Source organism: Hyperoodon ampullatus (assembly GCF_949752795.1).
Source record: "Hyperoodon ampullatus genome assembly, chromosome: 14".
Lineage (NCBI taxonomy): Eukaryota > Metazoa > Chordata > Mammalia > Artiodactyla > Ziphiidae > Hyperoodon > Hyperoodon ampullatus.
In genome coordinates, this window is record NC_136927.1 from 25,032,135 (window position 1) to 25,060,031 (window position 27,897).

Sequence of the window (27,897 nt, forward strand, 5' to 3'; positions counted from 1 at the left end):
TTGGGATTAGCAGATGTAAACTATTACATATAGGATAGATAAACAACAAGGTCCTACTGTATAGCACAGGGAACTATATTCAATAGCCTGGGATAAACCATAATGAAAAAGAATATATATATGTGTAACTGAGTCACTTTGCTGTACAGCAGAAATTAAACACAACATTGTAAATGAACTATACTTCAATAAAATTTAAAAAACTTAACACGAAATAAACACTTTTTCAGACAAACAAAAGCTGAGAGGATTCATTCCCAGAAGACCTGAGCCATAAGAAATGTTAAAGGAACGGACTTCCCTGGTGGCAAGTTAAGAATCCCTGGTTGGGCTTCCCTGGTGGTGCAGTGGTTGAGAGTCCGCCTGCCGATGCAGGGGACGCGGGTTTGTGCCCCGGTCCGGGAAGATCCCACGTGCCGCGGAGCAGCTGGGCCCGTGAGCCATGGTCGCTGAGCCTGCGCGTCCGGAGCCTGTGCTCCGCAACGGGAGAGGCCACAGCAGTGAGAGGCCCGCGTACCGAAAAAAAAAAAAAAAAAAAAAAAGAATCCCTGGTTAAGAATCCACTTGCCGGGCTTCCCTGGTGGCACAGTGGTTGAGAGTCCGCCTGCTGATGCAGGGGACACGGGTTTCATCCCTGGTCCAGGAAGATCCCACATGCCGTGAAGCAACTAAGCCCGTGTGCCACAACTACTGAGCCTGCGCTCTAGAGCCCGCGAACCATAACTACTGAGGCCGCGTGCCACAACTACTGAAGTCCGCACACCTAGAGCCCGTGCTCCGCAACAAGAGAAGCCACTGCAATGAGAAGCCGTGCACTGCAACGAAGAGCAGCTCCCGCTCGCCGCAACTAGAGAAAGCCCACGCGCAGCAACGAAGACCCAACGCAGCCAAAAATAAATAAAATAAATAAATTTATTGAAAATAAATTAACAATAATAATTTATAAAATGAAATAGGTCAGAAAAAGAGATACAACAATTAAGTTAATAGAGGAGACAAAAATGGAATCAGAAAAAAATACTCAATCCAAAAAGAACAAGGAAAAAGGAACAAAGAATATACAGGACAAGGCATAATACCTGTTAGCAACAGCCATATTATTCACCAAAAAGGCTGAATTTTAGTGTATGTAAATTATGCCTCACTAAACCTGACTTTTATTTTTAATGAGAGAAAAAGAAATAACCAAGGAGTCTTTGTCTTGATAAATTAGTTAATTTAGGCCCCACAACAGAGGTAGACTTAATATTTATTTCACTATATGTACAGAATCATTTTATATTTGAAAAGTTCTGGGCTGCCTCGCTGACTGCGAAGTTCCCAAGAACTGTGCAAATACAGATATCCCTTGCTGGTGATCACACAGCTTATAAGCAGTAAAACTAGGAGTCAATTTAAGTTCAGATTCGTCTAACCCTAAAGTCCATTCTTCAACGAAATCCAACAGGATTCTGAATTTGAAGAGTTTATGAATCGAGTCACAAATGCATTTAAGAACCAGCTCTTGCTAAAACAGGGCAGGGGTCTTACAGGATTCTTTTCCCCAGTATTGGTATTGAGAGTGCCTGCACTTTGCAAACACACTTCTGGTGCACTGGTCAACCTAACGGGGTGCCCAGCTGAACAAGTAAGACATGAGACTGGAAGCAGACCAGTCAACGCAGGTGCCGTGGGTGACTGCTGTCACACGCTCACTGGTTGCTGGCCAACTGTCTCCCACAGAGGGAGGTACCCTCCCCACCACGAGTGGATGCTGGTCCCAGCCTCCTGCGCCCTCCCTCTTATCCAAGGATGTGAGAAGGAAACATACCAGCAGACTGTCTACAGAGAGGAAAGTTTAAAAATGATAGAGGAAAAGAGAAGTCAAATATTTCTTTGTATGGAAAATCCAAAAGGTTATTTTGAAACTAACAAAAACTCAAGTAAAACCAATAAACTTTAAGAAACCACTTCATGCAGAATATCGACAAAGTGAGCCATGAGACTGCACTGCCAACACTGAGAAGTGTGCAACAGAGGCACTTAATTTTATTATTATTTATGCAGTTTAAAGAATACAAAGAATGAAGATATTCTGAGTACTGTTAATACTTCATTTTAACCCCTTGTTCTATCCCTACATTAATATTTTAAACCCCAGAGGATTATTCATTTACAGTAGAAATAATGAAGGAAAACTGGATGTATTTACAAGAACTTTGCTTCCCTGAAAGCATATGCTCCATGAACACCTAAGTACTGAGTACCCGCTACGTACCATACACCGGAAATACAAAAACGTTGTAAACTGTGTCCCCGACAGCCCACAGTCCACGGAAGGGAAGGGACAACTCCAAAAACTGGTCAAAGCAACAGGAACTAAATACAGGTTTAGAATTCATCCTGCATGAACGCAGAGACAGGAATGCTGCACTCTGCCTGGGGCTTAGGAAAGCCTTCACAACAGAGAAGACATCAGAGCTGGTTCTTAGAAGGTGAGCAGGGGCTCACCAGGCGCAGATACTTGGCTAATGAGAGAGCCCGGCCTATTCGGGAGAAAGGCAGAGAGGGTTTTTGGAGAAAGTGACCAAATTCTAAGCCTGAAAAAATTAGTTGCAGTCCCATCATTCTGAAAGCCATCGGTATTATTTCTTTAAGTGACAGACACCCAGTTAATGAGGAGAAAAAGAAAGCACAAAAGTACTAAGTGTTGACAAATCAAAGGCAGAAAAGGATTAGAGCCCCAATCCCTCAGGTTTATGCTTAGTTGTTCATCTATGACATTCCTGCTGGAAAAACTAATCAGAGCTAAAAAGAGAAATTCCAAAGTCAAACCCAGGATTTATGGTGGTGAACCTATAAACCGTTCCATCGAGAAATTCAACAGAACAAGAGATTTAGATTTTGTGCCTTTTCTGTCCAAATGACAGGAGTTCCGCGTTGCTACCTCCCCTTCCATCGCTTTACATAATCTGTTGAGTCACACAGAGGGATGAGTGATGTCCCTTGCAGATGAGAAACGTTCAAGCTTTCACCTCCGTGGTCTAAGTGGCTGTTGTGATAACTGGCAAGAGGTGAGGCACACAGGGAACTTAAGAAAATACCTGAAATGGTTACAAGAAAGTGAGAAGTGCACCCAACCAGGAGCTGCAGTCACCAAGGGCCCTCTATCCATTTGATATGAGGCGCCGACAAATTAAGGAGATATCTATTAGTAATGCCCCAAAGAGATCCGAAGGACAGGGATAATTAAGAATCAGCCTCCTTTCTGTAAGTGCTTTCTATGGCTAGCACGTGGACAAGCTATTTCAACTGACTGGATTATGGGGTATAAAATGGGGCCCAAATTCAGGGATTTATTCAGGGGAGTTACAGTTTTGTTCAAAACTCACTCACATGGGAAATAGCTTTATCGTGACTGATGGAGTAGTGTGGCCTCATTCCATTCTAGAAAAACAGCACCGAGGACAATTCCTAGTGCCACCCGAGCACAGGGAAGAGAGCTCTCACGAGGGTAGTTTTTTGTTTCTGGTCTGCTTAGGAGCTTTTTTTGGCTGGGGCCAAGCAAACACCCTTCCCCAAAGTCCTTTAGAAATTAAATGGTCAGAGATAAACCCATGCACATATGGTCACCTTATCTTTGATAAAGGACGCAGGAATGTACAGTGGAGAAAGGACAGCCTCTTCAATAAGTGGTGCTGGAAAAACTGGACAGGTACATGTAAAAGTATGAGATTAGATCACTCCCTAACACCATACACAAAAATAAGCTCAAAATGGATTAAAGACCTAAATGTAAGGCCAGACACTATCAAACTCTTAGAGGAAAACATAGGCAGAACACTCTATGACATAAATCACAGCAAGATCCTTTTTGACCCATCTCCTAGAGAAATGGAAATAAAAACAAAAACAAACAAATGGGACCTAATGAAACTTCAAAGCTTTTGCACAGCAAAGGACACCATAAACAGGACCAAAAGACAACCCTCAGAATGGGAGAAAATATTTGCAAATGAAGCAACTGACAAAGGATTTATCTCCAAAATTTACAAGCAGCTCATGCAGCTCAATAACAAAAAAACAAACAACCCAATCCAAAAATGGGCAGAAGACCTAAATAGACATTTCTCCAAAGAAGATATACAGATTGCCAACAAACACATGAAAGAATGCTCAACATCATTAATCATTAGAGAAATGCAAATCAAAACTACAATGAGATATCATCTCACACCAGTCAGAATGGCCATCATCAAAAAATCTACAAACAATAAATGCTGGAGAGGGTGTGGAGAAAAGGGAACACTCTTGCACTGCTGGTGGGAATGTGAATTGGTACAGCCACTATGGAGAACAGTATGGAGGTTCCTTAAAAAACTACAAATAGAACTACCATATGACCCAGCAATCCCACTACTGGGCATATACCCTGAGAAAACCATAATTCAAAAAGAGTCATGTACCAAAATGTTCATTGCAGCTCTATTTACAATAGCCAGGAGATGGAAACAACCTAAGTGTCCATCATCGGATGAATGGATAAAGAAGATGTGGCACATATATACAATGGAATATTACTCAGCCATGAAAAGAAACGAAATTGAGCTATTTGTAATGAGGTGGATGGACCTAGAGTCTGTCATACAGAGTGAAGTAAGTCAGAAAGAGAAAGACAAATACCATATGCTAACACATATATATGGAATTTAAGAAAAAAAATGTCATGAAGAACCTAGGGGTAAGACAAGAATAAAGACACAGACCTACTAGAGAATGGACTTGAGGATATGGGGAGGGGGAAGGGTAAGCTGTGACAAAGTGAGAGAGTGGCATGGACACATATACACTACCAAACGTAAAATAGATAGCTAGTGGGAAGCAGCCGCATAGCACAGGGAGATCAGCTCCGTGCTTTGTGACCAGCTAGAGGGGTGGGATAGGGAGGGTGGGAGGGAGGGAGATGCAAGAGGGAAGAGATATGGGAACATATGTATATGTATAACTGATTCACTTTGTTATAAAGCAGAAACTAACACACCATTGTAAAGCAATTACACTCCAATAAAGATGTAAAAAAAAAAAGAAAAGAAATTAAATGGCCAGTTTGGTGGCAATGAGCACTTAAATAGGTCAGCATTTCCTTTATTATGATTATTTCCTATACTTTACATCACCCTTTCTTTTCTTGGGGAGAGAAAACACACACACACACACACACACACACACACACACACACACACCCCAGAGTCCTATGTTACTGTAACTCTAAGCAGAGAAAAGGCATATGTGGGGCCTGTACATGCCAGTTCAGTAAACAGAAAGGAGATATAAAGACTAAAAAGGAAGGGATTTTAAATTTATATGACTTTCTACCAAGAAAATCTGAGACTATCTGATTTTTAAACACCAGAACAAATAAGCATTCAATTAAGTGGCCAGTTACACAGAAAAATAACTTTGTCAGCTCTATAGTTTCATATGAAGTTAAACACACACTCACCATACAATCCAGCAATTCAACTCCTATGTATTTAACCAAGAGAAATGGAATTATGTGTCCACAAGAGACCTGTGAATGTTCATAGCAGTTTTAACTCATCATAGCCACTAATTAGAAACAACCCAAACTCATCAACTGATGGGGTTTTTTAATTGTGCTAGATCCATCCATACAAGGAATACTACTTAGCAATAAAAAGGAACAAGTATACAGATTCATGCAACAACATGGATGAATCTTAAAAGCATTATTCTAGGGCTTCCCTGGTGGCGCAGTGGTTGAGAATCTGCCTGCCAATGCAGGGGACATGGGTTCGAGCCCTGGTCTGGGAGGATCCCACATGCCGCGGGGCAACTAGGCCCGTGAGCCACAACTACTGAGCCTGCGCGTCTGGAGCCTGTGCTCCGCAACAAGAGGCCACGATATTGAGAGGCCTGCGCACCGCAATGAAGAGTAGCCCCCGCTTGTCGCAACTAGAGAAAGCCCTCGCACAGAAACGAAGACCCAACACAGCCAAAAATAAATATAAATAAATAAAAAAGCATTATTCTAAGCAAAAGAAACTAGTCAGCAAGGGCCACATACTGTGTGATTCCATTTCTATGACATTCTGCAAAAGGCAAAACTATAGTGACAGAAAATAGATCAGTGGTCCCCCTGAGCTGTGAACAGAGGAGGGACTGACTGCAGGGGTGGGCATGAGGGAACTTTGGGGGGTGATGGAAATGCACCACATGAAGTGGGGTAGTACTTACACACTGCAAATATTTGTTAAAGCTCATTGAACTGCGCCTTTAAAATAGGTGGGTTTCATTGTTATGCACGTTATAAAAATGGGCAACTTTCCTGTATACCAACAGTAACTAGCTAAAAAACATAATGGAAAAAGACCCTAGCCATAGTAGCAATGAAAAACAGTACGCCTTAAGAAGTATGTAAAAGCTCACGAAAAGCTACAAAACTTTACTGAGCAACATAAAAGGGGCTTGTATAAATAGAGAGATACCCTGTGTATGCCAGCTGGCTGGATGAGAAGACCCAAAATTGTGAAGATGTCGAATTGATCTGTAACCTGAAAGAACCTGAGTCAAAATGCCAAAGGGAGTTTGTAAGAAAACAACAAATCTAACTTTGATCTCGAAGAACAAACGCATAAAAACAGAAAGACAAAAAGACCTGCAAGAACAGACTCACATATAAATCAATTCTACACAGTCATAAATGGTACGCATCAATATATATTATATAAACCATACACATCAATAAATGGTATAAAATAACTGTCTAGCCACTTGGACCACCCATGCCCCACACTCAAATAAATGTTAGACGGTTTAAAGATATCACTATAAAAAAAGAAAAAATGCAAAAGCATTAGGATATAATCCTGGAGTGGGAAGGCTTTTCTAATCATGTCACCAAAGGCAGAAACCATAAAAGAAAAGAATGACAGGCATGCCTACATAAAAATTTAAATTTGCACATGTCAAAAAACATCATGACTGAAAGGCAAGTTATAAACTGGGGGAAATTTTTACAATGCATATGGGAGACAAATATCTAAGTTACTTATATAAATAAAGAGATTTTCTCAAATTAATAAGGAAAAGACAAATATCTCAATTCACAGGCAACTCATAAAAGAAGAAATACAAGAGAGCAATCCACATATGAAAAAAGGGTTTGGCCTCACTAGTAATTCATGTGGGCAAAGACAATGGCCAATAAAGATGTCTGTCACATTATTATAGTTTACAATACTGTATTTCATCAAATCTAAGATGCCAATTGTAAGATGCATCGTTATGTTTTGTTCTATTGTGAAATAAAAGACAGGACTGTCAATTAAACTATGACATATCTTAAATTCTGTGATGCATCCTGATTTGAGGGATGGCTGGAAAATGCACATCTTAGCATCATGATATATAATAATACAAAACTGGAAACAATCTGAATTTCCAACAAGGGAGATTTCCTGAATAAGTTATGGTACATCCCTATGATAAAAGTTTACAGTCATTTAAAATGATGATATAGATGTATATACAGATTAACAGGAACAAGGAAGTTATAAAACAACATGTTTACTATGACACCATTTTGTTAAAAGATAATTATTGGTATTGCATTGAAAAAGTCTAAAAGCCTTATATCGGGATGTTCACAGTGGTTATCTCTGGGTGGTAAGCATTTTTTATCTTTTGTTTGCTCATCTGTTTTATTCTGAAAGTTAGACCACAAACATGTTTCACTTTTATTATAAAAAATATATAAAAATATATTTGTCTTTTCTATATAAAAAAATCCACCCACCTCATCATCTGTCTAAACGTAAGGCTTCAAAAGTCACACAATTCCTTAAAGATGCAATATTTACAGGAGAAAGAAAAAACATGCAACAATCTAAAAGCTCAGGAAGGACATGGTTAAACAAACCGTGGTCATTTGTTCCAAGGAACATTACATCCTCCTTACAAATAAGAATATGTGAATTAAATAGACACACAGGAAATCTACATAAAATAGCAACAGAAGTTGAAAACACAAATTGGGTGACATCAATTTTAACCAAGAAAGAAATTACTGCTTGTATCTAAGGATGTGAAGGAGTTACAGTCTTACAAAAAGAGGTCACTTAAGGTAACAGGTTTTATATAATTATTTGTTTTTATCTTTTCATTCCTTTTTCATATAAAATTAGTTTAATAGAGGCAAAAAAAAAAAAAATAGACTTTCCAGAACCACGTTAGCACTCTATAGGTCTGAAACATTACTCTCTAAAAACATTCCTTGTAGAAACAAACAGCCAACAGCACTCTTCCCCTCATCTTCTCTAAACTCCTAAGTTTACAATTTTGTTTTTCTATAACCTATCCAACAAAAAAGCAAACCTCACACAGAAATGCCTATGCTACAGGGAGATGTAGCAAGAAGTTTCCTTCATCTCTGTGTGTGCTTTTTTCCTACTTTCTGGTTAAGGAAAACATTTGAAAGTTCATAAAAACAAGGAACTAAAATTAGATAGACGAGAACTGAACCTTGACTCACGGTAGGGAAAACATTATTTTTAAACTGAGAAATATTTATAGGTCTGTGCTTTATGGAAAAGGAAGACAGGCGTGCTAATGTATGTCGACGGAACAGCCCGGGGCAGGGACGGGAGGCTCGGGAAGAGAAAATACTTTCACTGCATGTTTATATTTCAGGAGCCGCTGGCACTTCACATATTTTTTTCTCATGGAATATGAATTAGAACCAGTAATTACAGAGGATTTGAGAACACTATTCGCTTAACATTAAAGAAAATGTTGTAAACAGCTCACAGCATACCATGAAACCATCTCCGCCTCCTCCTACTGCCATCCTTGGGACCGGGAGTGTTCCCTAACCCCAGGAGAGGAGTGTTTCCCAACCCCAGGAGTGCTCCCCAACTCCAGGAGAGCTGGCTTCGCTCTAGACACTTCATCATCCCTACAGAACAACCAATACTTTCCAGAGCTCCCAATGAAAGTTTAAGAAATATGTTTGTTATAAGGTTTTTTAAAAAGACACAAAGGTGAAATCTAAGACACTTAGCAGGTGACTATTAAGGAATAAATCTCTTACACATTAAACCCACATTCTTCTTGACACTCACAGCACCGCTCAAAACCTTCAAGAGTGCTTTACCTCTCACCACATCAAGTCTGAACGTCTTCCTTTCATTCATTCACACCCACAAGGTCAACACCAGAGCACCTGTGGTGAGCCCCCAACCAGTGGGGAGGAGAGCGGTTGCGTCTGCAGGGGCAAGCAGGTAAGAGCTGCTGCAAGGGGCCAGCAGAGTGGGGAGGTGGGGAGTCCTTCCACTCTGGGGGCTGAGGAGAGGGGAGGAGTGCAGAGAGGCCCTGCTCTGAGAAAACTCAACCAGTAAGGGTGCAGGCTCAAGGCAGAAAAAACAGTTGTGCCAGGTCTAAGGGACTGGACCCATCTCGGGGAAATGAACAGTAGAAATGCAAAGTCTGAGTTGGTTGCATAATCCAGTTTCACAATTTCTCCTAAGAACAAGCACCTAAATTTTCATTTTAAAAACACTGCATGGGGACTTCCCTGGTGGCACAGTGGTTAAGAATCTGCCTGCCAATGCAGGGGACATGGGTTCGATCCCTGGTCTGGGAAGATCCCACATGCCATGGTGCAACTAAGCCTGTGCACCACAACTACTGAGCCCGCATGCTACAACTACTGAAGCCCACGTGCCTAGAGCCCGTGCTCCACAAGAGAAACCACCACAATGAGAAGCCCGCGCACCGCAACGAAGAGTAGCCCCCACTCACTGCAACTAGAGAAAGCCCGCACGCAGCAACAAGGACCCAACTCAGCCAAAAAAAAAAAAAACACTGCATGTTTTCATTAAAGTCACAGCCTTAATGCTGTGCATCCTTAAGGGCCATTTTCTTTCTTTATGTCCCCACCTCAAACCATCCTTGACAGCAGAAGCCTGATACTCTTTGGGGGATCTCCCTTTCACCTGTTCCAGAAAGAGGCCCCATCCCCACCCGGCCCCAGTTGATGGAGCAAGGTAAGACCAAGCCAACTGGGCCTCCCTCCCCTTACTGGTGACTGGTGAGAGCATGGACATGGTCCTGCCCCGGGCCAAAGGGACCTGAGGGAGGTCTGCTTGGGGATGTCTAGGAAAAGTTTCATTACTAATAAAATAAGACATGCATGTGAAGGAAAGGCCCTCTTCTTTACTGGATGTCATCATGTCACCTGGAATGTCTGCAGCCACCTTGTGCCACAAGGGAAGACATCTCCCACACAGCAGGGATGGCAGAGAGCAAAGACAGACCACACCCGGGTCCTTGAAAATGTCATCAAACCTCTGACTTAAAACCCTGGAACTGCCACACTTCTTGTTATATGAGATAAATTCTTTTATTTTTAGCTTTTAGTTAGGTCTTCATTAACTCACACACTACTAATTTGAAACTATCTTGGCTTTATTTGTAAGCATTTCTACATATGTTTACATCCCTTATGAAGTGGGGAGTTTTCTATTTTATGGTGAAGCTTTGTTTTGTTTTACAACATCTCCTGTGGTTTTTTTTCCTTTTTCTTTTTCTTTTTTTTTTTTGGCTGTGCTGCGCGGCTTGCAGGATCTCAGTTCCCTGACCAGGGACTGAACCCGGGCCACAGCAGTGAAAGCCCAGAACCCTAACCACTAGGCCACCAGGGAACTCCCCGACACCTCTTCGTTAAGGAAAGCACACGGTAAGAGCTCTGGCAGCATTTTACACAGTTCAGGGAAGGCACTCAATCTAGTGGACATAAGTGTTCCAAGCCCTGGAAGATGTACTGTGATCTCCCCATGGCTAAATAAAGCATCACATGCTTTAAGATCCTTCACTCTATGCTACACTTCTTAGCAATCTTGTTCCTATTAACTAGGCCCCCCACATATTTTGATTTCATGGAGGAAACGCCCTGGGCAGTAGATACGAATATTCTACCCACAGAAAAATACACTATATTTCCCAATGTAAAGTAATACATTGGCACCTAGCTTATTTATCAGTCTCATGATTAGCATGAATCAGTCCTTCTAAACTTGTACAACTCTGAACACCAATGGAAATGAACATTCTGAATGTCTGACTTCTATCTCTCCCAAGAGGCTGCAGTAGCACCATCCACCGCATCCCCCCTGCCCTGCAGAGACAAACTACAAAATCTCAATCTCCAATCGCACTGCCTTGTACTACGATACATTCCAATTAATTGTCAGTGTTAGTTAATGTTAGTCTGCGAGGTTTCTGTGTTTTCTATAACAGCTTTTTTGAGATACGATTCACATACCATACAATTCATCCATTTATAGTATACAATTCAGTGATATTTAGTGGTATTCAGTGATATTCAGAGTTGTACAACCATCACCACAATTTCAGAACATTTGCACTGCCTCAAAAAGAAACCCCATACCCATAAGCAGTCACCCTCCTTTTCCCTTCAATTCCCCCAGCCTGAGGCAACCACTAATTTATTTTCTTTTTCTATGGATTTGCCTGTTCTGGACACTTGAAATCCTTTAATATGCAGCCTTTTGGGTCTGGCTTCTTTCACTGAGCAGGATGTTTGGGAGCTTCATCCACATGGTAGTGTGTGTCAGTGCTTCATTCCTTCTTATGGCTGAACAGTATTCCATCTAACGACAGACCACATTTTGTTTACCTGTTCAGCACTGGATGGACATCTGGATTGTTTCCACCTTGCGGCTGTTACGACGAATAACGTTTTCTGGGTGCACACCTGGAGTCGACTGCTAGGTCACATGGTAACGCTGTTTGACCTTCTGAGGAGCCGCCAGGCTGCTCCCGCCCTGGCAGGGGGCTCCACCTCACACCCCGCCAGCACGATGGGTGTAGTCTGGGGGAGTTTTGAGACAAGGACCACGGTTTATTCGTCCTCGTATCCTCAATCCCTGCTAGGTCCTCAAAAACTTTGTTTAATGAATGAAAAGCAAAATGTAGCCCAGCAGCAGAGTAACAGGCGCTTTCAAGGATGGCTCCTCCCTGGCGGGATCCTGACACAGGCTACATGCTCCCTCTGTGCCCTGGAGGAGGTGCCCCCACTTACCTGCAGTTTTACCTTCCCACCCACAGGCTCGAAGAATATCCTAGCAGAAGGCAAACGACATCTGCTGCAACCCCGTGGGCCCAAGGGCTGCCTCACAGTGTGGGCTCATCCACTCGTGGGCATCGTAACCCAGCCACCCTACCGGGCGTTCCAAGCTGCCCACAAGGGTAACTTCTCTGGGGGACCAATAAGCACACCTTGGGGGGGGGGGGGCGACACCACTCCCCAGAGTGGGGGCTGAGGTGGCACTGGAGCATCCCACCCACCCTACCTTCTCAGCACACGGCCTCCACCATCATCTTTGTCGCCACAGAGGGACCCTGCCTCTTCCTTTGCCCCAAAGGAGGAAGAGTAGTTTTCTGATTAGAGACTCACTTTTCTCCTCTTCTACCCTGAACAGTACTGACACTTAATATCGCTGACATGTTCACATACTCTTTCTTGTTTTAACTACATAAAAACAAATAAAAATGAACTATGAACCAATGACCTTGTTTGGGAGCTGAGCGCTTTCGGTAGCCAATGTTTTTTTAGAAAAACGTTCTATATTAAGGTCGCACCATGGGAACACTGCTAGCCGTGGATAGTATCCCACATCCCCGTGCTCGAAGGACAGTTAACAAGTGGAGAGTGTCCGGACGGCATGGGAGGCCCCCGGCTCACTCGCCCCACGGAAACCAGAGGGGAAGCCTAATTTTACCACACTGTATTTAGACAGTTTGGATTCATTTGAACAAGAAAGTTCCTAGAGCTGCTCGGGGCTTTTTTTTTTGGTCAATATTTAAATAGCACTTTTTTAAAGCTTGCCCTAGATAACAACTGTTTATCTAACATACAATTCCAAAGTTGCCAAATCCAATGCCAGCCCAGAGGGGACAGCCAAAACCCATATGTTTATCAAAAAGAAAAGGTCTCTAAACATGTTACATCTACATGATAGTTCTTTTCCTAATCGTAATACCACTCCAACTTACAGAGAACCGAGTCATTATTTCAATCAGGATACATCATTCATAGCTACCTATTATCAGCTTGGCTCTCAACTGAGAGGACATTTGCTGAAACATCTGATTGCCAGATGTGACTAATAACAGGGTCCTTCTTACAAGTTCCTCATTTTAAAAAGTGGCAGAAGTTTGTCCAAAAGTTAAACATAGAGTTACTCTATGACCCAGCAATTCCACTCCTAGGCATATACCCAAAAGAACTGAAAACATGTACTCAAAAAAAAAAAAAAAAAAAGGCTCACAGCAGCACTATTCACAATAGTCAAAAGGTGGAAATAGCTTAAATATCCATGAGCAGATGAATGGATAAACAAAATGTTGTCCATCCATACAATGGAGTATTATTCAGCCATAAAAAGAAATGAAGTTCCAATACATGCTACAACATGGATGAACCTTGAAAATATTATGCTAAGTGAAAGAAGCCAGACACAAAAGGTCCCATATGATCCATTCACACAAAATATCCAGCGTAGGCAAATGCATGGAGACGGAGAGTAGATTAGTGATTGTCAGGTAATGGGAAGAGGGAGGAACGGGGAGAGACTGCTTAACAGATATGGGATTTTCATCTGGGGCCATGAAAATGTGCTGGAATTAGAGGTTGTACAACACTGTGAATGTACTAAATGCCAATGAATTGGTAACTTTAAAATGGTTAATTTTACGTAATGTGAATTTCACGTCAATTTTTTAAAAAGTGACCAGAACATAAGGAAAGTGTCGGATTACAGCAAGGAGGTGAGTGGCAGAACAGAGCCCTTAAAAAGTTCTCCATGTGGGGAGGGGATGTGGGAACAGATGTATATGTATGACTGATTCACTTTGTTGTAAAGCAGAGACTAATAAAAAAAATAATAATAATAATAAAAAAAAGTTCTCCATGTGGTATGAGAAGCCCAGCGTCAGTTTATAAAAGCAATTAGGGCAGCATCACCAGGCCTGTAGTTTAGACTGGAAGCCAGTCAGGTTCAGATCAATCCTAAGTCCCTACCCAAGGATTTTCCATGACAGTCTTACAAAGACTATCATTAAGAAATGTTGACCCCTGATCCCAGACGCTGGGCGAGCAGCTCAGGATGCCCCGTGGAGAAGTATGAACTGAGCACCTGACACATGAAAATACATTTTTCTTTATCTGTAAAAGGGGGGAAGCAGGAATTCAAGTGCTGCGTTCACAGTCATAAATCAACCATAACATTTATTAACATCTCTTCAGAGAGATGAATGCACCTTCCTTCCACCAGACACAAAATCACGAACAGCAGTGACTACGTCCTCACCCTGCTCTATTTTTCTGCTCAGCCCCATTGCTGTGAAACACTGTGTCCAGCTTCTCATGTATCTGGTTTTACAGTCTCCCTTACTGCGATCCCCATCCCGATCCCCCTGTGCCTGGAGCTCACGGCAGGGGGAGAAGCACATGCAAAGGGCAGGTGAGCACCAAAGACGAAAGGTGAGTTGTCTGGATAGGAGGAAAGCCTGCATCTGACTCCCTCCTTGACTCTCGGTGGTGGGGGTCTGACACTAGAGCTCCCACTCCCGCTGTGCCCCCCACCCCCGCTTCCTCACAGCTGCTGGGGAGGGGGGGTACCATCCATTGCTTGGGTTTCAACACTTATGAAACAGGTTGGGGGGAGGGGGCAGGGTGAAAACCAACATCTGCTAAACACCTACCATGCACCAGGCACTCTTACGTGCCCCATCCCATTTGATCAGAACCAGAACCCCTCAGGTTAGGCGACACACTTCTCTAAAGAGAAAAATGATGCACACATGGCGTTTATTAACATGTTAACTACTAGACAATTAAGACATTGACAACCCTTCCTCTTAAGAATTGAATCTACCTTAATTTTTAACCTCAGAGAACAGCCTTACTAAACCAGAAGGCCGAAGCCTCCATAGGCTTGGCAGACACAGGAACGTAACCTGCAGCGTGAGGAGCAAGCACAGATCAGGTAACTTCGGAGTCGCCGGGGCCTGCACCGGGCGCCTGGCACCTGGCCAGGCCCTTCAGGAAGAAGAGACCTTCCTAAGACAAACAGCAACCACAGACCAGCACCATACTAAAGGCTGGACGACTAAATTTGGGGGCTGCAAACCCATGCACACCTTTAGCTTAAACCAAAGAGGAAGCAACAAGGCCTCTCCTTCCTTGGCAGTGTATTAGAGGATGCCCAACGCACACACTTCCTATACAATCAGCTATTCTTACCAGATCGTTCTTGGGAAAGTCTGCAAAGTACTTTCCCAAAATTCTTGTAAATTTCAACAACGATCAATACTTCCCAAATTTAACATTCACGTTTTAGCTTTATAATACAACGAGTTATAGAATGAATTGTTAATGAATTCTAATTCATCATTAGTTATAGAATCTATAATTCCCATTTTCTATCTCTACACACTCAAAAGAAACCTACTTCAGTCTTGTGGAAAACATGCTACATTTACTAAGACACAGATTTGATTCAAATTTCCCTTTCTCCTCCCCCTTAAAAATATAATAAAAATAACTGTCATAACATCTTACTCATCTGAACTCAGTACCTAGCAACTTATTCAGAATATAGCTGACAACCAAAAACTTGTACAAAGACGGAACTCTTAGTCTCTTTAATGAAACTATATCTGCAAGGTTAATGAGCTTGGTTATTTGGGGGCTTTTTTTTAATGTAGTAAAGTGAAAACCAGGAGCAAACCTGTTATAGGAAAGCATACACTGATAGCTACATAAGCTGATAGCAAGACAGCAAGCAGAAAAAGTATTTAAAAACATAAGAACTGGAAAAACAATAATCTTGGCTTATTTAAAATAAAGCAAAAAGTCCTATTTTTATAGTCAAATTGCTATATCAATAAAAGCCAAATAACAAGCAATAAAAATAACTGAGTCGACAAGAAAATTAAATTTTATTTGGCATATTTCATTTTTATGAAGGTAAAAAGTGTTTTATACATTTCAGAAACACAAAACCAAATGTTTAAACTGATTAACCAGGAAAACGTCTGATTGACTAAAGGGAAAAATCCTGAGCTCTTCAGAAATCCAGAAAGACTTATTAATACTATATTTGATATTTATATCTAACAACATATCAAATGAGGCTGGTTTCAGAGTCAACCACATGCTACTCCCAAAGCTGTCTATTCGGGAACTGGCTGGGAGAAAGGAAGGGGATCAGAGAATTTAATATTTAATCAGCATGGATCAAGCTTAGAAAAGAGAACAGCTGTTAAAAAAACACTAAACTGATTATGTGAAACTACAATTCGGTATTAAATCTCATTTAATCATGTCTCTCAGGAAAACTTCTAAACACTAGTGAAAATGAAATAGCCATATTTTAGTCAAGTTATGTTATTAAATAATAAAAGATTTTTTTTATCATTTCAATTTATTTTCAAACAATCAGTTTGTTGATTTCGAAAAAAGAATCACTTTTCCATCAACTGATGAATGGATAAACAAAATGTGATCTATCCATACAATGTAATATTATGCAACCAAATAAAGGGATGAAGTACTGATACAGGCTACAACACAGGTAACCTTGAAAACAATATGCTCAGTGAAAGAAATCAGACACAAAAGGCTGCATATTGCATGATTTCATGTGTATGAAACGTCCAGAATAGGCAAATCCACAGAGGCAGAAAGTAGATTAGTGGTTGCCAGGGCCTGGGAGGTTTAGGTGGAAATGGGAAGTGAGTGCTAACGGGTACAGAGGTTCATTTGGGGGTGATAAAAATGTTCTAAGATTGATTATGGTGATGTGCACACTGTCAATATACTAAAAATCACTGAATTGCATACTTTAAATGGTACAATATGAGAATTACATGTCAAAAAGAGCTGTTATTTAAAAAAGAAAAGCTTAAAATCAGCCACGCTAAGAACCTTGTTCATATTCCTTGTTCAGGAAAGTTCCACACACCATACCAATGTTGTTGAAAGAAACAGAAACCTTAGTGCAAACTGGAACACCTCCAGGGGAGTATATGGAATTGGAAATTTAATAGCTACTAAATAAAGTAACATCATGACTAGAGCTATGAAAGCAAACATTTGCATTTGAACTTCAAATGGCAGAGGGACAAAGTTGTTATCTTAGAATCATCAGCTCTGAAAGTGTTCATAAATCACAATTTCTTTCAGGAGCCAGAAAGAACACAGAGTTAATTAAGTTATTCCAGCTGAGAAAGTCACTATGAAATGTGTGTTAGAGACCAGAAAAATCCTTTGAAATGTTTTGTTTGCATGGTGTTCCAAAAGTTTTTAACCTCCTGCAATTACTGACACACTGAGTCAGTCGCCTTAGCTGGTAGAAAACATATGACTCCAACGGGCTGTGAATAACAGTTTCTCTAAGGGAAGCTACAGTTTCACAAGTTGGGCCTTTGTTGAGGTGAAATTCTCTCTCAGGTCAGATGACATATGTACCCAGAATCAACGCTGTCTTTCAGAACAAAGTAGAGTGTTTTTCCTTTTCACTTTGTTTCACCAGCCGTGCAAATCACAGAAAATGTTATATTACTTTCCATGAGCTGCTTTGCTATGCTTCGCTATTTTTAAGAAAGGATAAGAAAACCATTCAATTTCTTTTATAAATCCTTTATAATTAAATCCAAGGGTTTCCTTTTATCATTTGGTGACCTCTAATTTCTAATTAAGAGGCCTAAGCTAGACACTTTCCAGGTGTATTAATTTGGGGGCTACTAAAGTCACACTAACTACAGCAGTAAATACATAGGACGCTGGCATACTAACTATACAGTCAGCAGATCCAGGAACTCACCATCAGGAGCAAGTGAGTCTTTTATTAACGGAATAATTGGTAAAAACATTATTAATCCAGTATTTGCTCTGTCCTGCCAGTGAAAAACTTGCCAACACAAGTGAAATTCATCTTACTGGCAACTAACCTTCCAATCTCTCTCCAAAGTAATGTTCAAACAGAAACTGAAGCACATTTTTTTAATTTAATCACTTCACATTTTCTCCAAGCCATTTCAAAAGTAGTTCTCAAACTTTCAAAATAAAATGGGTTTCCTCTAATGATACCCTGGCTTTATATAACAAATGTGATTTCAAAAATGTGTAAATTATACTTCTATAACTCCATCTTATTTACTTATATTTAAAGGAAGTAAAGAATCCTTTAGAACATTAAGAATTTCACCATGCCCTGCAATTTAGCGGTTAGGTAAATCTGAGTTTCCATATGCTAAATTTATCTAAATAAGGGTTCACAGTTTAAACAAATGAATGAAGAAGAAACCAGTTTTTCATATGAAGAACGCGTACTATGTTCCAGTCACAGAAGCTCAGCTATTCTTAGAGAAGGGTGGGGGATTTAAAGCGCTTCTAGTTCAAACTTTACGTTTTACAAACAGGAAGAAACTGAGACAGAGAGATTAAATTATTTTCCCAAAAGTGTTTAACTAGTTAGTGGAGAAAACATCTTAAGATGAAAAGCTAATCTACTGAACAAATTTATTTTTTCAAACAATAATTCTATAAAAGTACTTTTCTTTCATAACATCACCCTTCCCTGGTTTTAGACAGCTCATTCACAAAACAAAAATTAACATTAATGACCACAAGAAGCATTTCTCATGGGGAAAAGAACTCGTTTATGAAGTTACAGAATGCAGTATAATCCACACTTGAGACATTAACACTTAATAGGGCAGAACTAAATCAATGTGCAATAGTCTCTTTCACTTAAAATGTCAAAGTCTTAATGGGATATTGTATGTTGATATCCATAAACAAGAATATGAATCACCTGCATGTGGGTTTTCTTCCTCTCTACAAACTACGTGGTAAAAAACCAAAGTTAGTATTTCCCATACAATTCAAACACAAATATAAATGATCTAAAAGCTGATTTCAGTAGCACATTTTTCTTTGGGAGGAAAAAAAAAATGAACAGAATTTAATAGCATTATATAAAAATCCTGGAAATTATGCACAAAGATTATGCTGGAGCTCTGCCGAAAAAAGGGTATGCTGGCTTTCCATGTGCATAAATTATAATCAAATAGGAATTGTAAGGAGCTACAGTATTATTAAAGATAAATATACTTCTTGAAATCTCCGTTTTAAAAAGCTTAAAAATGATTGCCTAAACTAAGCCATTCAACCCCATATTTCCTGAACCCTAAATAAACACTTGGGTTTTCAATCCTCTGAGTTCCTGCCCGGCAGCCTTCCCCGAAGAACCCGGGAGCCCGGGAGCCCGGGACTGCCCACTCTTCCACACCCATGGGCCCATTTCACACTCCCGGGCACTCTCCCCTCTCCTTCCCTAAGTTCTTTAATGATCCTACCAGTAGCCTCTATTTAATTAACCACTCAACTATTCCTGGAAAACCAGTTGTTGCCTTCCCTCTCCCTTCTGGTTTGTTCCATGTAAATGTCTGGGCTGTGGTTATTCTTCATTCATTCATTCATGTCACAAATATTGAGCATCTGCTATATGCCAGCTATGTTTCTGGCACTAGGAATACAGCAGTAAATAAAATGTGCAAACATTCCTGCTCTCAAGACACATTCCAGTGGGGTGGAGACAGATCAGAAACAAAAGTAAGTCAAATGCACATTATACAAGACAGAAAGGAGAGTGGCAGGGCAGTCATTCCAGGAATCACTATTCAGAACAAGGTTCCTGTGAAGGGGATTCCTGAAGTTGGGCCTCCTGGAACCCTTCACAGCTGTCCTGGGGGATGGGGCTCAACGGGCTGGGGGCACACTTCAGTCTGCAAACAAGGGATCTACATTTTGGTCTAGGATTTCTTTCATTTTATTGTTCTTTATCCTTATTTACCAACATTCACAGGCACCTGTCCCTCAACAGGCATTAGTGGGAAGATACCAGAGACAGATATGCTGCATTGCTCTATAATTGTCAATTGTAAGAATGTAAATTAAAGCTTCTGATGAGCTTGAAAAAGCACAAACCATTTGTTCAGCAGTGCTCTTTCTTCATATAAACATGCATATACTGTTACTTTTCTTTGCAAAAAAGAAGAGGGTAAACCTTACCTCAGTCTCGCTAAACAAACATACCAGACAAACAGAATTAATGAGATTTTAATGCCTATAATTTCTCTACTCCATTAAAATGTTACTCGATGAGTACAAACACTGCCAGTTTGTATGAAAAGGATTCAGGGGCCAACTGGAAAGGGTTCTCAGGGCCCAAGATAGGACAATCTGAGCATCAAAAAAAAAAAAAAAGATATCTGTAATGGAGTGAAATACACCAAAGAAGCTAAAATCCAAGAGTTTACACTGATTCTTGAAAAAAGCCACTGGTCACCTTCACAAGATGTTAAGAAAACAACTCAGCCTGAAAACTGGTGGATAACGGGAAAGAATCAAGGAAATAGAACACAAACTTATCAACATACACAGTCCCCAAGATCCTAAGATTTCACAATGGCTGAGATAACAACGTGCCTGAAAACACTGAACAGGAAAGAGCTGAACGAAGAAAGGTATAGTTCTTTTTCTGTTGTTGCTGCTACTAAGAAAACTGTCCCCACTTTCAGTAACGCTAGTTGGTGAATCTAATCTCTACGGAGAGTTACTATGTGCCGAGTACTTTTCTAAGTATTTAATATTATTTTCTCTTTTAATCCTTAAAACAATTCTATGAAGTGGGGACCAATGTTTTCTAATACAGTCCTTTGGGATTAAATACTGGCTCTACCACTTAGTAGCTTCTTCTAGCTGTGTGACCATTGCAAGTTACTTAACCTCTCTGTGCCTCGGTTCCCTCACCTATAAAATGGAGATAATAAGTCTCCCTATCTCCAGCCCTTTTTGTATAGAGCATTTGTTTAGGTGGTTATTTGATTAATGTCTACTTTCCCTTCTAGGCTGTAGGGTCTAAGAGGACACGGAGCTCTATCTCCAGAACCTAGTCCAGGCCTCACAAATAGTAGAAACTCATTTGATACTTATTTAATAAATAAATGAGTTTACAGAAGAATACAGTAGAGCTGAATAACTAACTACTCTGGTGTAAACCTCATCCAATATCTCCAGAGTCACAAAGCTAAAGATTTTCCCATAATTTCTCAACTATCAAAGGTCACATCATCTTAAGTACCTCTAAGCTCTGGGGACCAGGAGCAGCCCAAGAACAATACTGCCTAAACTCCCTAGAGTTTTTCAGTAAAGAAGCTACCAAACCTGGCAGCTACAGTTTAACTAGGGCAAGTTATTGGTGTTCTGTATTTTGGACACTTGCCCTTTTTCATTCGAGAAACTGACACAATCACAGTCCCTGGTGTGTTCTGGGTTTCAGTACCCAGTTATGCAAGATGTGCACCAAACAGAGTGCCGGAAAAAAGAAACACCCTTGAGTTCAGTACAACACGTGACTCCCCAGGCAGAAGAGTTGGTTATTATTTATTGAACGCCTGTTGCAATCAAGTCACTATGCTAATAAGTGCTTTACTTGAATAATCATCACGTTTGAGTCTCCCAATAGGCTCTGACGGAGGCGCTATCATTCCTAGCTTGCCCAAGGCTCCACAGTTCAGAAATGAGAAATGAATCCAAATGTATGGGAAACCAAAACCCACGCACAGGACCACTATACTATTCTGCCAAAGGGGGAGCCCTGCAAAAATAAATCAAAAAACAAAGTTGACAGTCTTCATCCTGACCCCTCAACACCAGCAGCAGAGATCTGGCAGAATCACAAAGGATTTTTTTAAGAAAAAGGAAATGTGGGCTTCCCTGGTGGCGCAGTGGTTGGGGGTCCGCCTGCCGATGCGGGGGACACGGGTTCGTGCCCCGGTCTGGGAGGATCCCACGTGCCGCGGAGCGGCTGGGCCCGTGAGCCATGGCCACTGAGCCTGTGCTCCAGAGCCTGTGCTCCGCAAGGGGAGGGGCCACAACAGTGAGAGGCCCGCCTACCGCAAAAAAAAAAAAAAAAAAAAAAAAAAAAAGAAAAAGGAAATGTATGAACTGAAGTCACTTGCTACTTCCACAATAAATGTCACAGGTCTATCCTAATTCCAGTGTGAACTGTCCCATCTACATGAGAACGTGTGTTTGGGGAGTAGGTACAAAACCCTCACTCTTCCTATCTTACCATTTAGGGAAGCAGTTCTGAAAGTGCGGTGTGCAGACCCCCATGGGTCCCTAAGACTTCTACAGGGCATCTGTGAGATCAAAACTATTTTCATAATAACACTAAGACATTATTTGCCTTTCTCAGTGTTCACATTGGCCTTGATGATACAAAAGCAAAGGTGGTTAAGACTGCTGGTGCCTGACTAAACTGGGTGGTGGCACTAAACTGTGCTAGTCATCAGTGAGCTCTGTCCCACCACACACTTGCAGAAGGAAAAAACGGTCATTTGCACTTAAGAATGTCCTCTGATGAAGCAGTAAAATCAAATAATTGTGTTAAATCTTGAATGCGTGTCTCTTTGATGTTCTGTGGGATGACATGGGAACGGCACCACCCAGAGCACTGACGTGATCTGTTGTCACCAAAAGCATCTGCACACCTGTTTGGGCTACAAGCTGAACTAGCTGCTTTTTTGATGGAACATCGTTTATACTTGACCCACAGACAGACTATGGTCACTCAGACTTGAGTATCTGGCAGACTGTTCCTGAAAAATGAATGAAATGAGTCTGTCGCTTCAAGGAAAACAACTGAGAGTATTTGTTGCCAAGGATGAAACTCAAACTTTCAAGTGAAAACCAGAATTTTGGAAAGCTTTTATCTGCCACTGTGAAGCTGACATCGTCCCTATATTTAAAGACTTCGCTTATGTCAACATTTGGAAGATCTGCATAACTCAAGAAACCATAATTTTCCAAATGACCAATACATGACGTTAGAAAATCACACCCGGGGAAAGGTTCGTTTAAAAATCCAACAGGGGGCGCTTCCCTGGTGGCGCAGTGGTTGGGAGTCCGCCTGCCGATGCAGGGGACACGGGTTCGTGCCCCGGTCCGGGAAGATCCCACATGCCGTGGAGCGGTTGGGCCCGTGAGCCATGGCCGCCGAGCCTGCGTGTCTGGAGCCTGTGGCCACAACGGGAGAGGCCACAACAGTCAGAGGCCCGCGTACCGCAAAAAAAAAAAAAAAAAAATCCAACGGGGTTTTGATAGCAGATGAAAAAACTGATTAGTAGGATTTCAGATTCCATATTGCAACTAACCCTTAAGAAACTACCACTTCTTGGATGTTGGTACAGTATCAAAGAAAAGCATCCACAATTGTCTAAAACAGCTATCAAAATGCTCCTCCACTTTCCAATTATATATCTCTGAGAGCCAGATTTTCCACACGTTCTTCAACATAGTGCAACAGACTGAAGGCAAAAGCAGTTAAGAAAATCCAGCTGACAGGCTTAAAAATGGCTAAATGGCTAACATGGTAAATATTTATTATGTGTGTATGTGGAATGACTATACTCTCACAATATCGAAATCCAAACAGAAATACCAATTAAGTCACCAATCAACAGAGAGACGAAAATCTAGGCACATGTGCACACACGATAGAAAATTCACTGTGTTCTTTTCAAGATTATTATTCCACAGCAAAGTACATAGGCGACACTGACCAGTAGGTAGAAACACAATTATTATTTGAAGGCTGGCTAGTAGATAAGAACCCTGAAATTTCTTTACTTATTCTATTTGCTTCTTTTTAATTTTCCTTCTTAGTTATTCTACCTGAAAAGATTATCCTCCTCCCTTCATTCCACCTGAAATTCAGCGAACCATACCCTTAACTTTCTTTGCCAAAGGCTAATTCCACTCAAAAGCTGGTCCTCAGAATTAACAGCTTGGGTGGGGGGGTACCTCCCTGGTGGCGCAGTGGTTAAGAATCCGCCTGCCAATGCAGGGGACACGGGTTCGAGCCCAGGTCCGGGAAGATCCCACATGCCGCGGAGCACGGGCGCACTAAGCCCGTGCGCCACACTACTGAGCCTGCGCTCTAGAGCCCCTGAGCCACAACTACTGAAGCCCGCACACCTGGAGCCCGTGCTCCGCAGCAAGAGAAGCCACCACAAGGAGAAGCACGCACCGCAACGAAGAGTAGACCCAGCTCACCGCAACTAAGAGAAAGCCAGCGCACAGCCATCCATACATCCATCAATAAATAAATAAATATTTTTAAAAAAAGAATTAACAGCTGTGTGCTCCTCTGGAAGCCACATAATTTGGTCTGAAGAAGCCTGAATAAACGGTCATCGGGGGCTGCCTGTGCACCGACTCCACAGCTGTTTGTCGTCTCCGATCCCAGATGTCAAGCCAAATTTTCTGCTTCATCTTATCTCTGCCCCTTGCTACTCGAGAGGCTGTTTTGACGTGCACAAGCGAGTCCGCGCCAAGGACGCAGGTGAGCAGGGAGCTTCTCTTCAACATGACTTAAGAGCGGACACCAAGCGGTCAGCTGTGGGCAAGCACTACCGTGGCAAGGGTTACAAGCTATCCAAGCTACCAGTTGAAGCCAGAGGTGCATGTGAGCAAGCAAACTGCACCCCAAACTAGTGTGTAGCCAGGGCTCCTAGCTGTAGCTGGCAGGGAACCAGGGAGCCCAGACTTCCAGTTTGGGACAGCTGCTGGCAAAAGCTGAAGCTCCAAGTACGTCTGTCCACTGTCAGTTTGAGGAGTGGCCCCAGACAGGGGCTAGACAGGGACTCTTCCAGTGCCATCCATCAGCACATGGTGAAGGGCTCGGTCACTGAGGTGGCCAGTGGGCAACCATCTCTACCAATGCACATCAACAGATCTTTCCCCGAGCTAAAAGCTTGGTTTGGGGGGAAAGTCTTGTTTTGTTTCTGCACCTAACAATGCAATAGCCCCGACATTCCCTTCTACAAATACATGAGTGTTGGTGTCGATTTGGAATGACTGTGCACCTTTGTTTTATCTTCCTAGTATTTAAGAGAAAAGATGACTGTATTTTCTGACAGTTTCACTTTCTTTGTGACTCTACCTATGAAAGGAAAAACTAACAGTTCTAGACAACACTCCTCACCTTTTTGCTTGTGGCCCAAGACAGAACGGAACAGCCAGTACCCTCATGGGCCCGGGGGTATGTCCCGAATAGTGTGAAAGGACCCTTCTTCCCATCACTCAAATCAGACTATTTCTTCCTAATCTTTAATAATAATTGCCCCTCACTTTCTGGATCATTTCCAAAATCCTAGTCCTGTGCTGAAAATTCTTCCAACCTTCTCTCTAAGTGATTGGGCACCCTCTCTAAAATTTCACACACAAACTTTATCTTTTACTTGTTTATTGTTTGATCATCCTATTAGAACAGAATCACCATGAGGGCAGAAATTTTGCTGTTTTGTTCACTGCTGTATCCCCAGCACCTAGAAGTGTGCCCAAAACAAAATAAATTATCTGTTGAATGAATGAATGGACAAGCCAGGAGTTCCTGGCCTATTTCATAGTCTACAACTTGATTCTGCATTTTCCATTCACACCACAGAAACTTCAAAGGTCTCTCACCCATGCCTGATGTCAAACTGTCCCCACGTCAATTCCAGAAACTTGAAAAGCCATTTCCGTTTCAAAGAATCAAGCCCCTCGCCTGCCCCTGTCATCTGTTTAAATAGGGCTATAAATCCAATCCAGCTGATCTTACTACTGCTCATATCTATCCCCTCATCTCCACCACCACTGCTGTTACCTTGGTCCAGGCCACTATTGCCTCTGCCTGGGATTTACTGAAACAGCTCACTAATCACCAACCCACATTCCCTAGGACTGAAAGACTAAACTTTCTCAAATTGCAAATCAGATCACCTAAGCTTCCTGCTCAAAGCCCATCAGTGGCTCCCCATTACCTACAGGATGGAATCCAAACTCCTTCCCAGGTAACTGCAGTCTTCCTTGTCCTGATGAACTACTTAAACTGTCCAGTCCACCAAGAAACGTAACCCCAAGCCTTTGCCCACGCTTCCTCCTCTGCACCGAATGTCCGTCTTTTATCCACCTGGAAAGCCACTGCTCGAGCTCAAGACCCACCAGGTGCGTGCACCTCTCTACTGCATTCCCATCTCTGGACTCGACGATGTTTATACCCTCGAGCTCCCCCAAGTCACAAACCATCACGACTCCACCTGCGCGTCTATGAGGCCAGGAGCCGTGAGAGCACAACAAAGATGTTCTCGGGGTGAGTGAATGTGCAGAAATGATGAAAGTCCACTTCCCACAAAGCCTGTTCAGACAAATTACAGAGCGGCAGCTTCCTTTCACACTGCCAGGCTAGTGCTGGAATCCCCAGTTTATTCAATGGATATTCATTTCTACAGAATCCTCTACTGGTTATTTTTAACCCCAACATCAGAAAAGGGGTCAAAAGGACAAAACTGCCAACACTGCGTAGAGAAAAATATCTGCCACAAACCCAAAGATGGGCTAAAAGGAATCTTATGTATATAACCTTAGCCCTCTGTATGAAAAGGGTCTTCTACAAACTGTGCTATCATCTGAACTGAGCAGATTTGTACAATGTCAGGAAAATTGAACTGTGCAGTTTCAAAAAAGGTCAGGAAGTTGTGTAGACATCCTCTATTACTGGGGTCCCATCCAGAGGTTTTCAAAATGTGCTGAATAAAGCAAAAATCATGGTCTCAGAGAAACTGTTAAAGGAGAGAATATCATACCAAAAAATCACTGGTTAAGCTAAGCCTTCTATCCTTCCCCATCTCCCATCCAGTGCTAAAACTTTTCCTTATAAATATACAGTGTACACAAATTTAAAGAAAAAGTTAATTTACGAAATTTACACTATGTGAGTTTTTCTTAAAAATCAACAAACTCATTCTGGCTTTTCTTTTTTTTTTTTTTTGGTCAGTGTCTTTGAGACCTTTGATCTGTAAGTTGAAAATAAAATTACACATAAATTAACAAAAATGGGTATTGCCAAAGAATCAAAGACCTGGCAATTTCCAGACATACTTAATGATTACATCTGTTTTTATTTTTGAAATTCAAGTAATACACTGCTCAAAGCACCACTTACAAAACTGTTATCATTGTCATACTTAATCTAATGTAGTACCGCGCTGCTCCATTCTCTGGAATCTGTCCCACAACCCCTGAGGACAGAGCCTGAGACACTCAGATCCCAAAGGTGCCAAAATGTCAAGCAGGGATTACATCCGCACCCCACTCCACTGGCACCTCCAGACTCCAGAGCAAGAGACACCCTCCTGCAGAGGAAGACACTTGTCACAGCAGAATCTCTTAAGCAAACTACGAAGTGTAGTTTCTGACCTCATCAATGTAGCCTTGCAAGCTCTCGAGGCAGAGAGAATTATGAGGTGAAAATATATTTCTACTCTACCCACAAATTCTTCAACTGCTGGCAAAATTAACAGAATAAAGAAAAATTAGGATAAGAATAAAGCACCTTCGCCAGATAACACATAAGTAAATGACATGGAACTCCAATCACAAGCAGAGAAAGAAAATATCAACTGAGCACACGGGAGGGACTGTGTCAAGGCTGACAATCTACCCAGGCCCTCAAACTCAATCACTTACCAGGGCTGATTTACACTATTACTTCTCCTGTCTCTGATTTAAGCTGTTAATTCTCCTTCTGAGGATTCCACTCCCTGGGGCTTTTCACTGTATAATTATGCAACGTGGGGGCACCGCAAAACACAATACAGCTTTACAAATGTTGGCTTTTTAAAAATTAATGTTATTTTCTCTACATACTTCCAAAACAGATGTTCCCCTCAATCCAGAAGACTTTAGTAAAATAT

The 27,897-nt window shown here is 41.6% G+C and overlaps 1 protein-coding gene across 1 annotated transcript in view; it reads right to left on the reverse strand.

Annotated features, from left to right (window-relative positions):
• ADCY9 (adenylate cyclase 9) overlaps nucleotides 1–27,897 on the reverse strand; it is a gene marked incomplete at its 5' end in the record, with an annotated part of 124,964 nt that overhangs the window by 94,467 nt on the left and 2,600 nt on the right. The gene's annotated exons all lie outside the window — the stretch shown is intronic.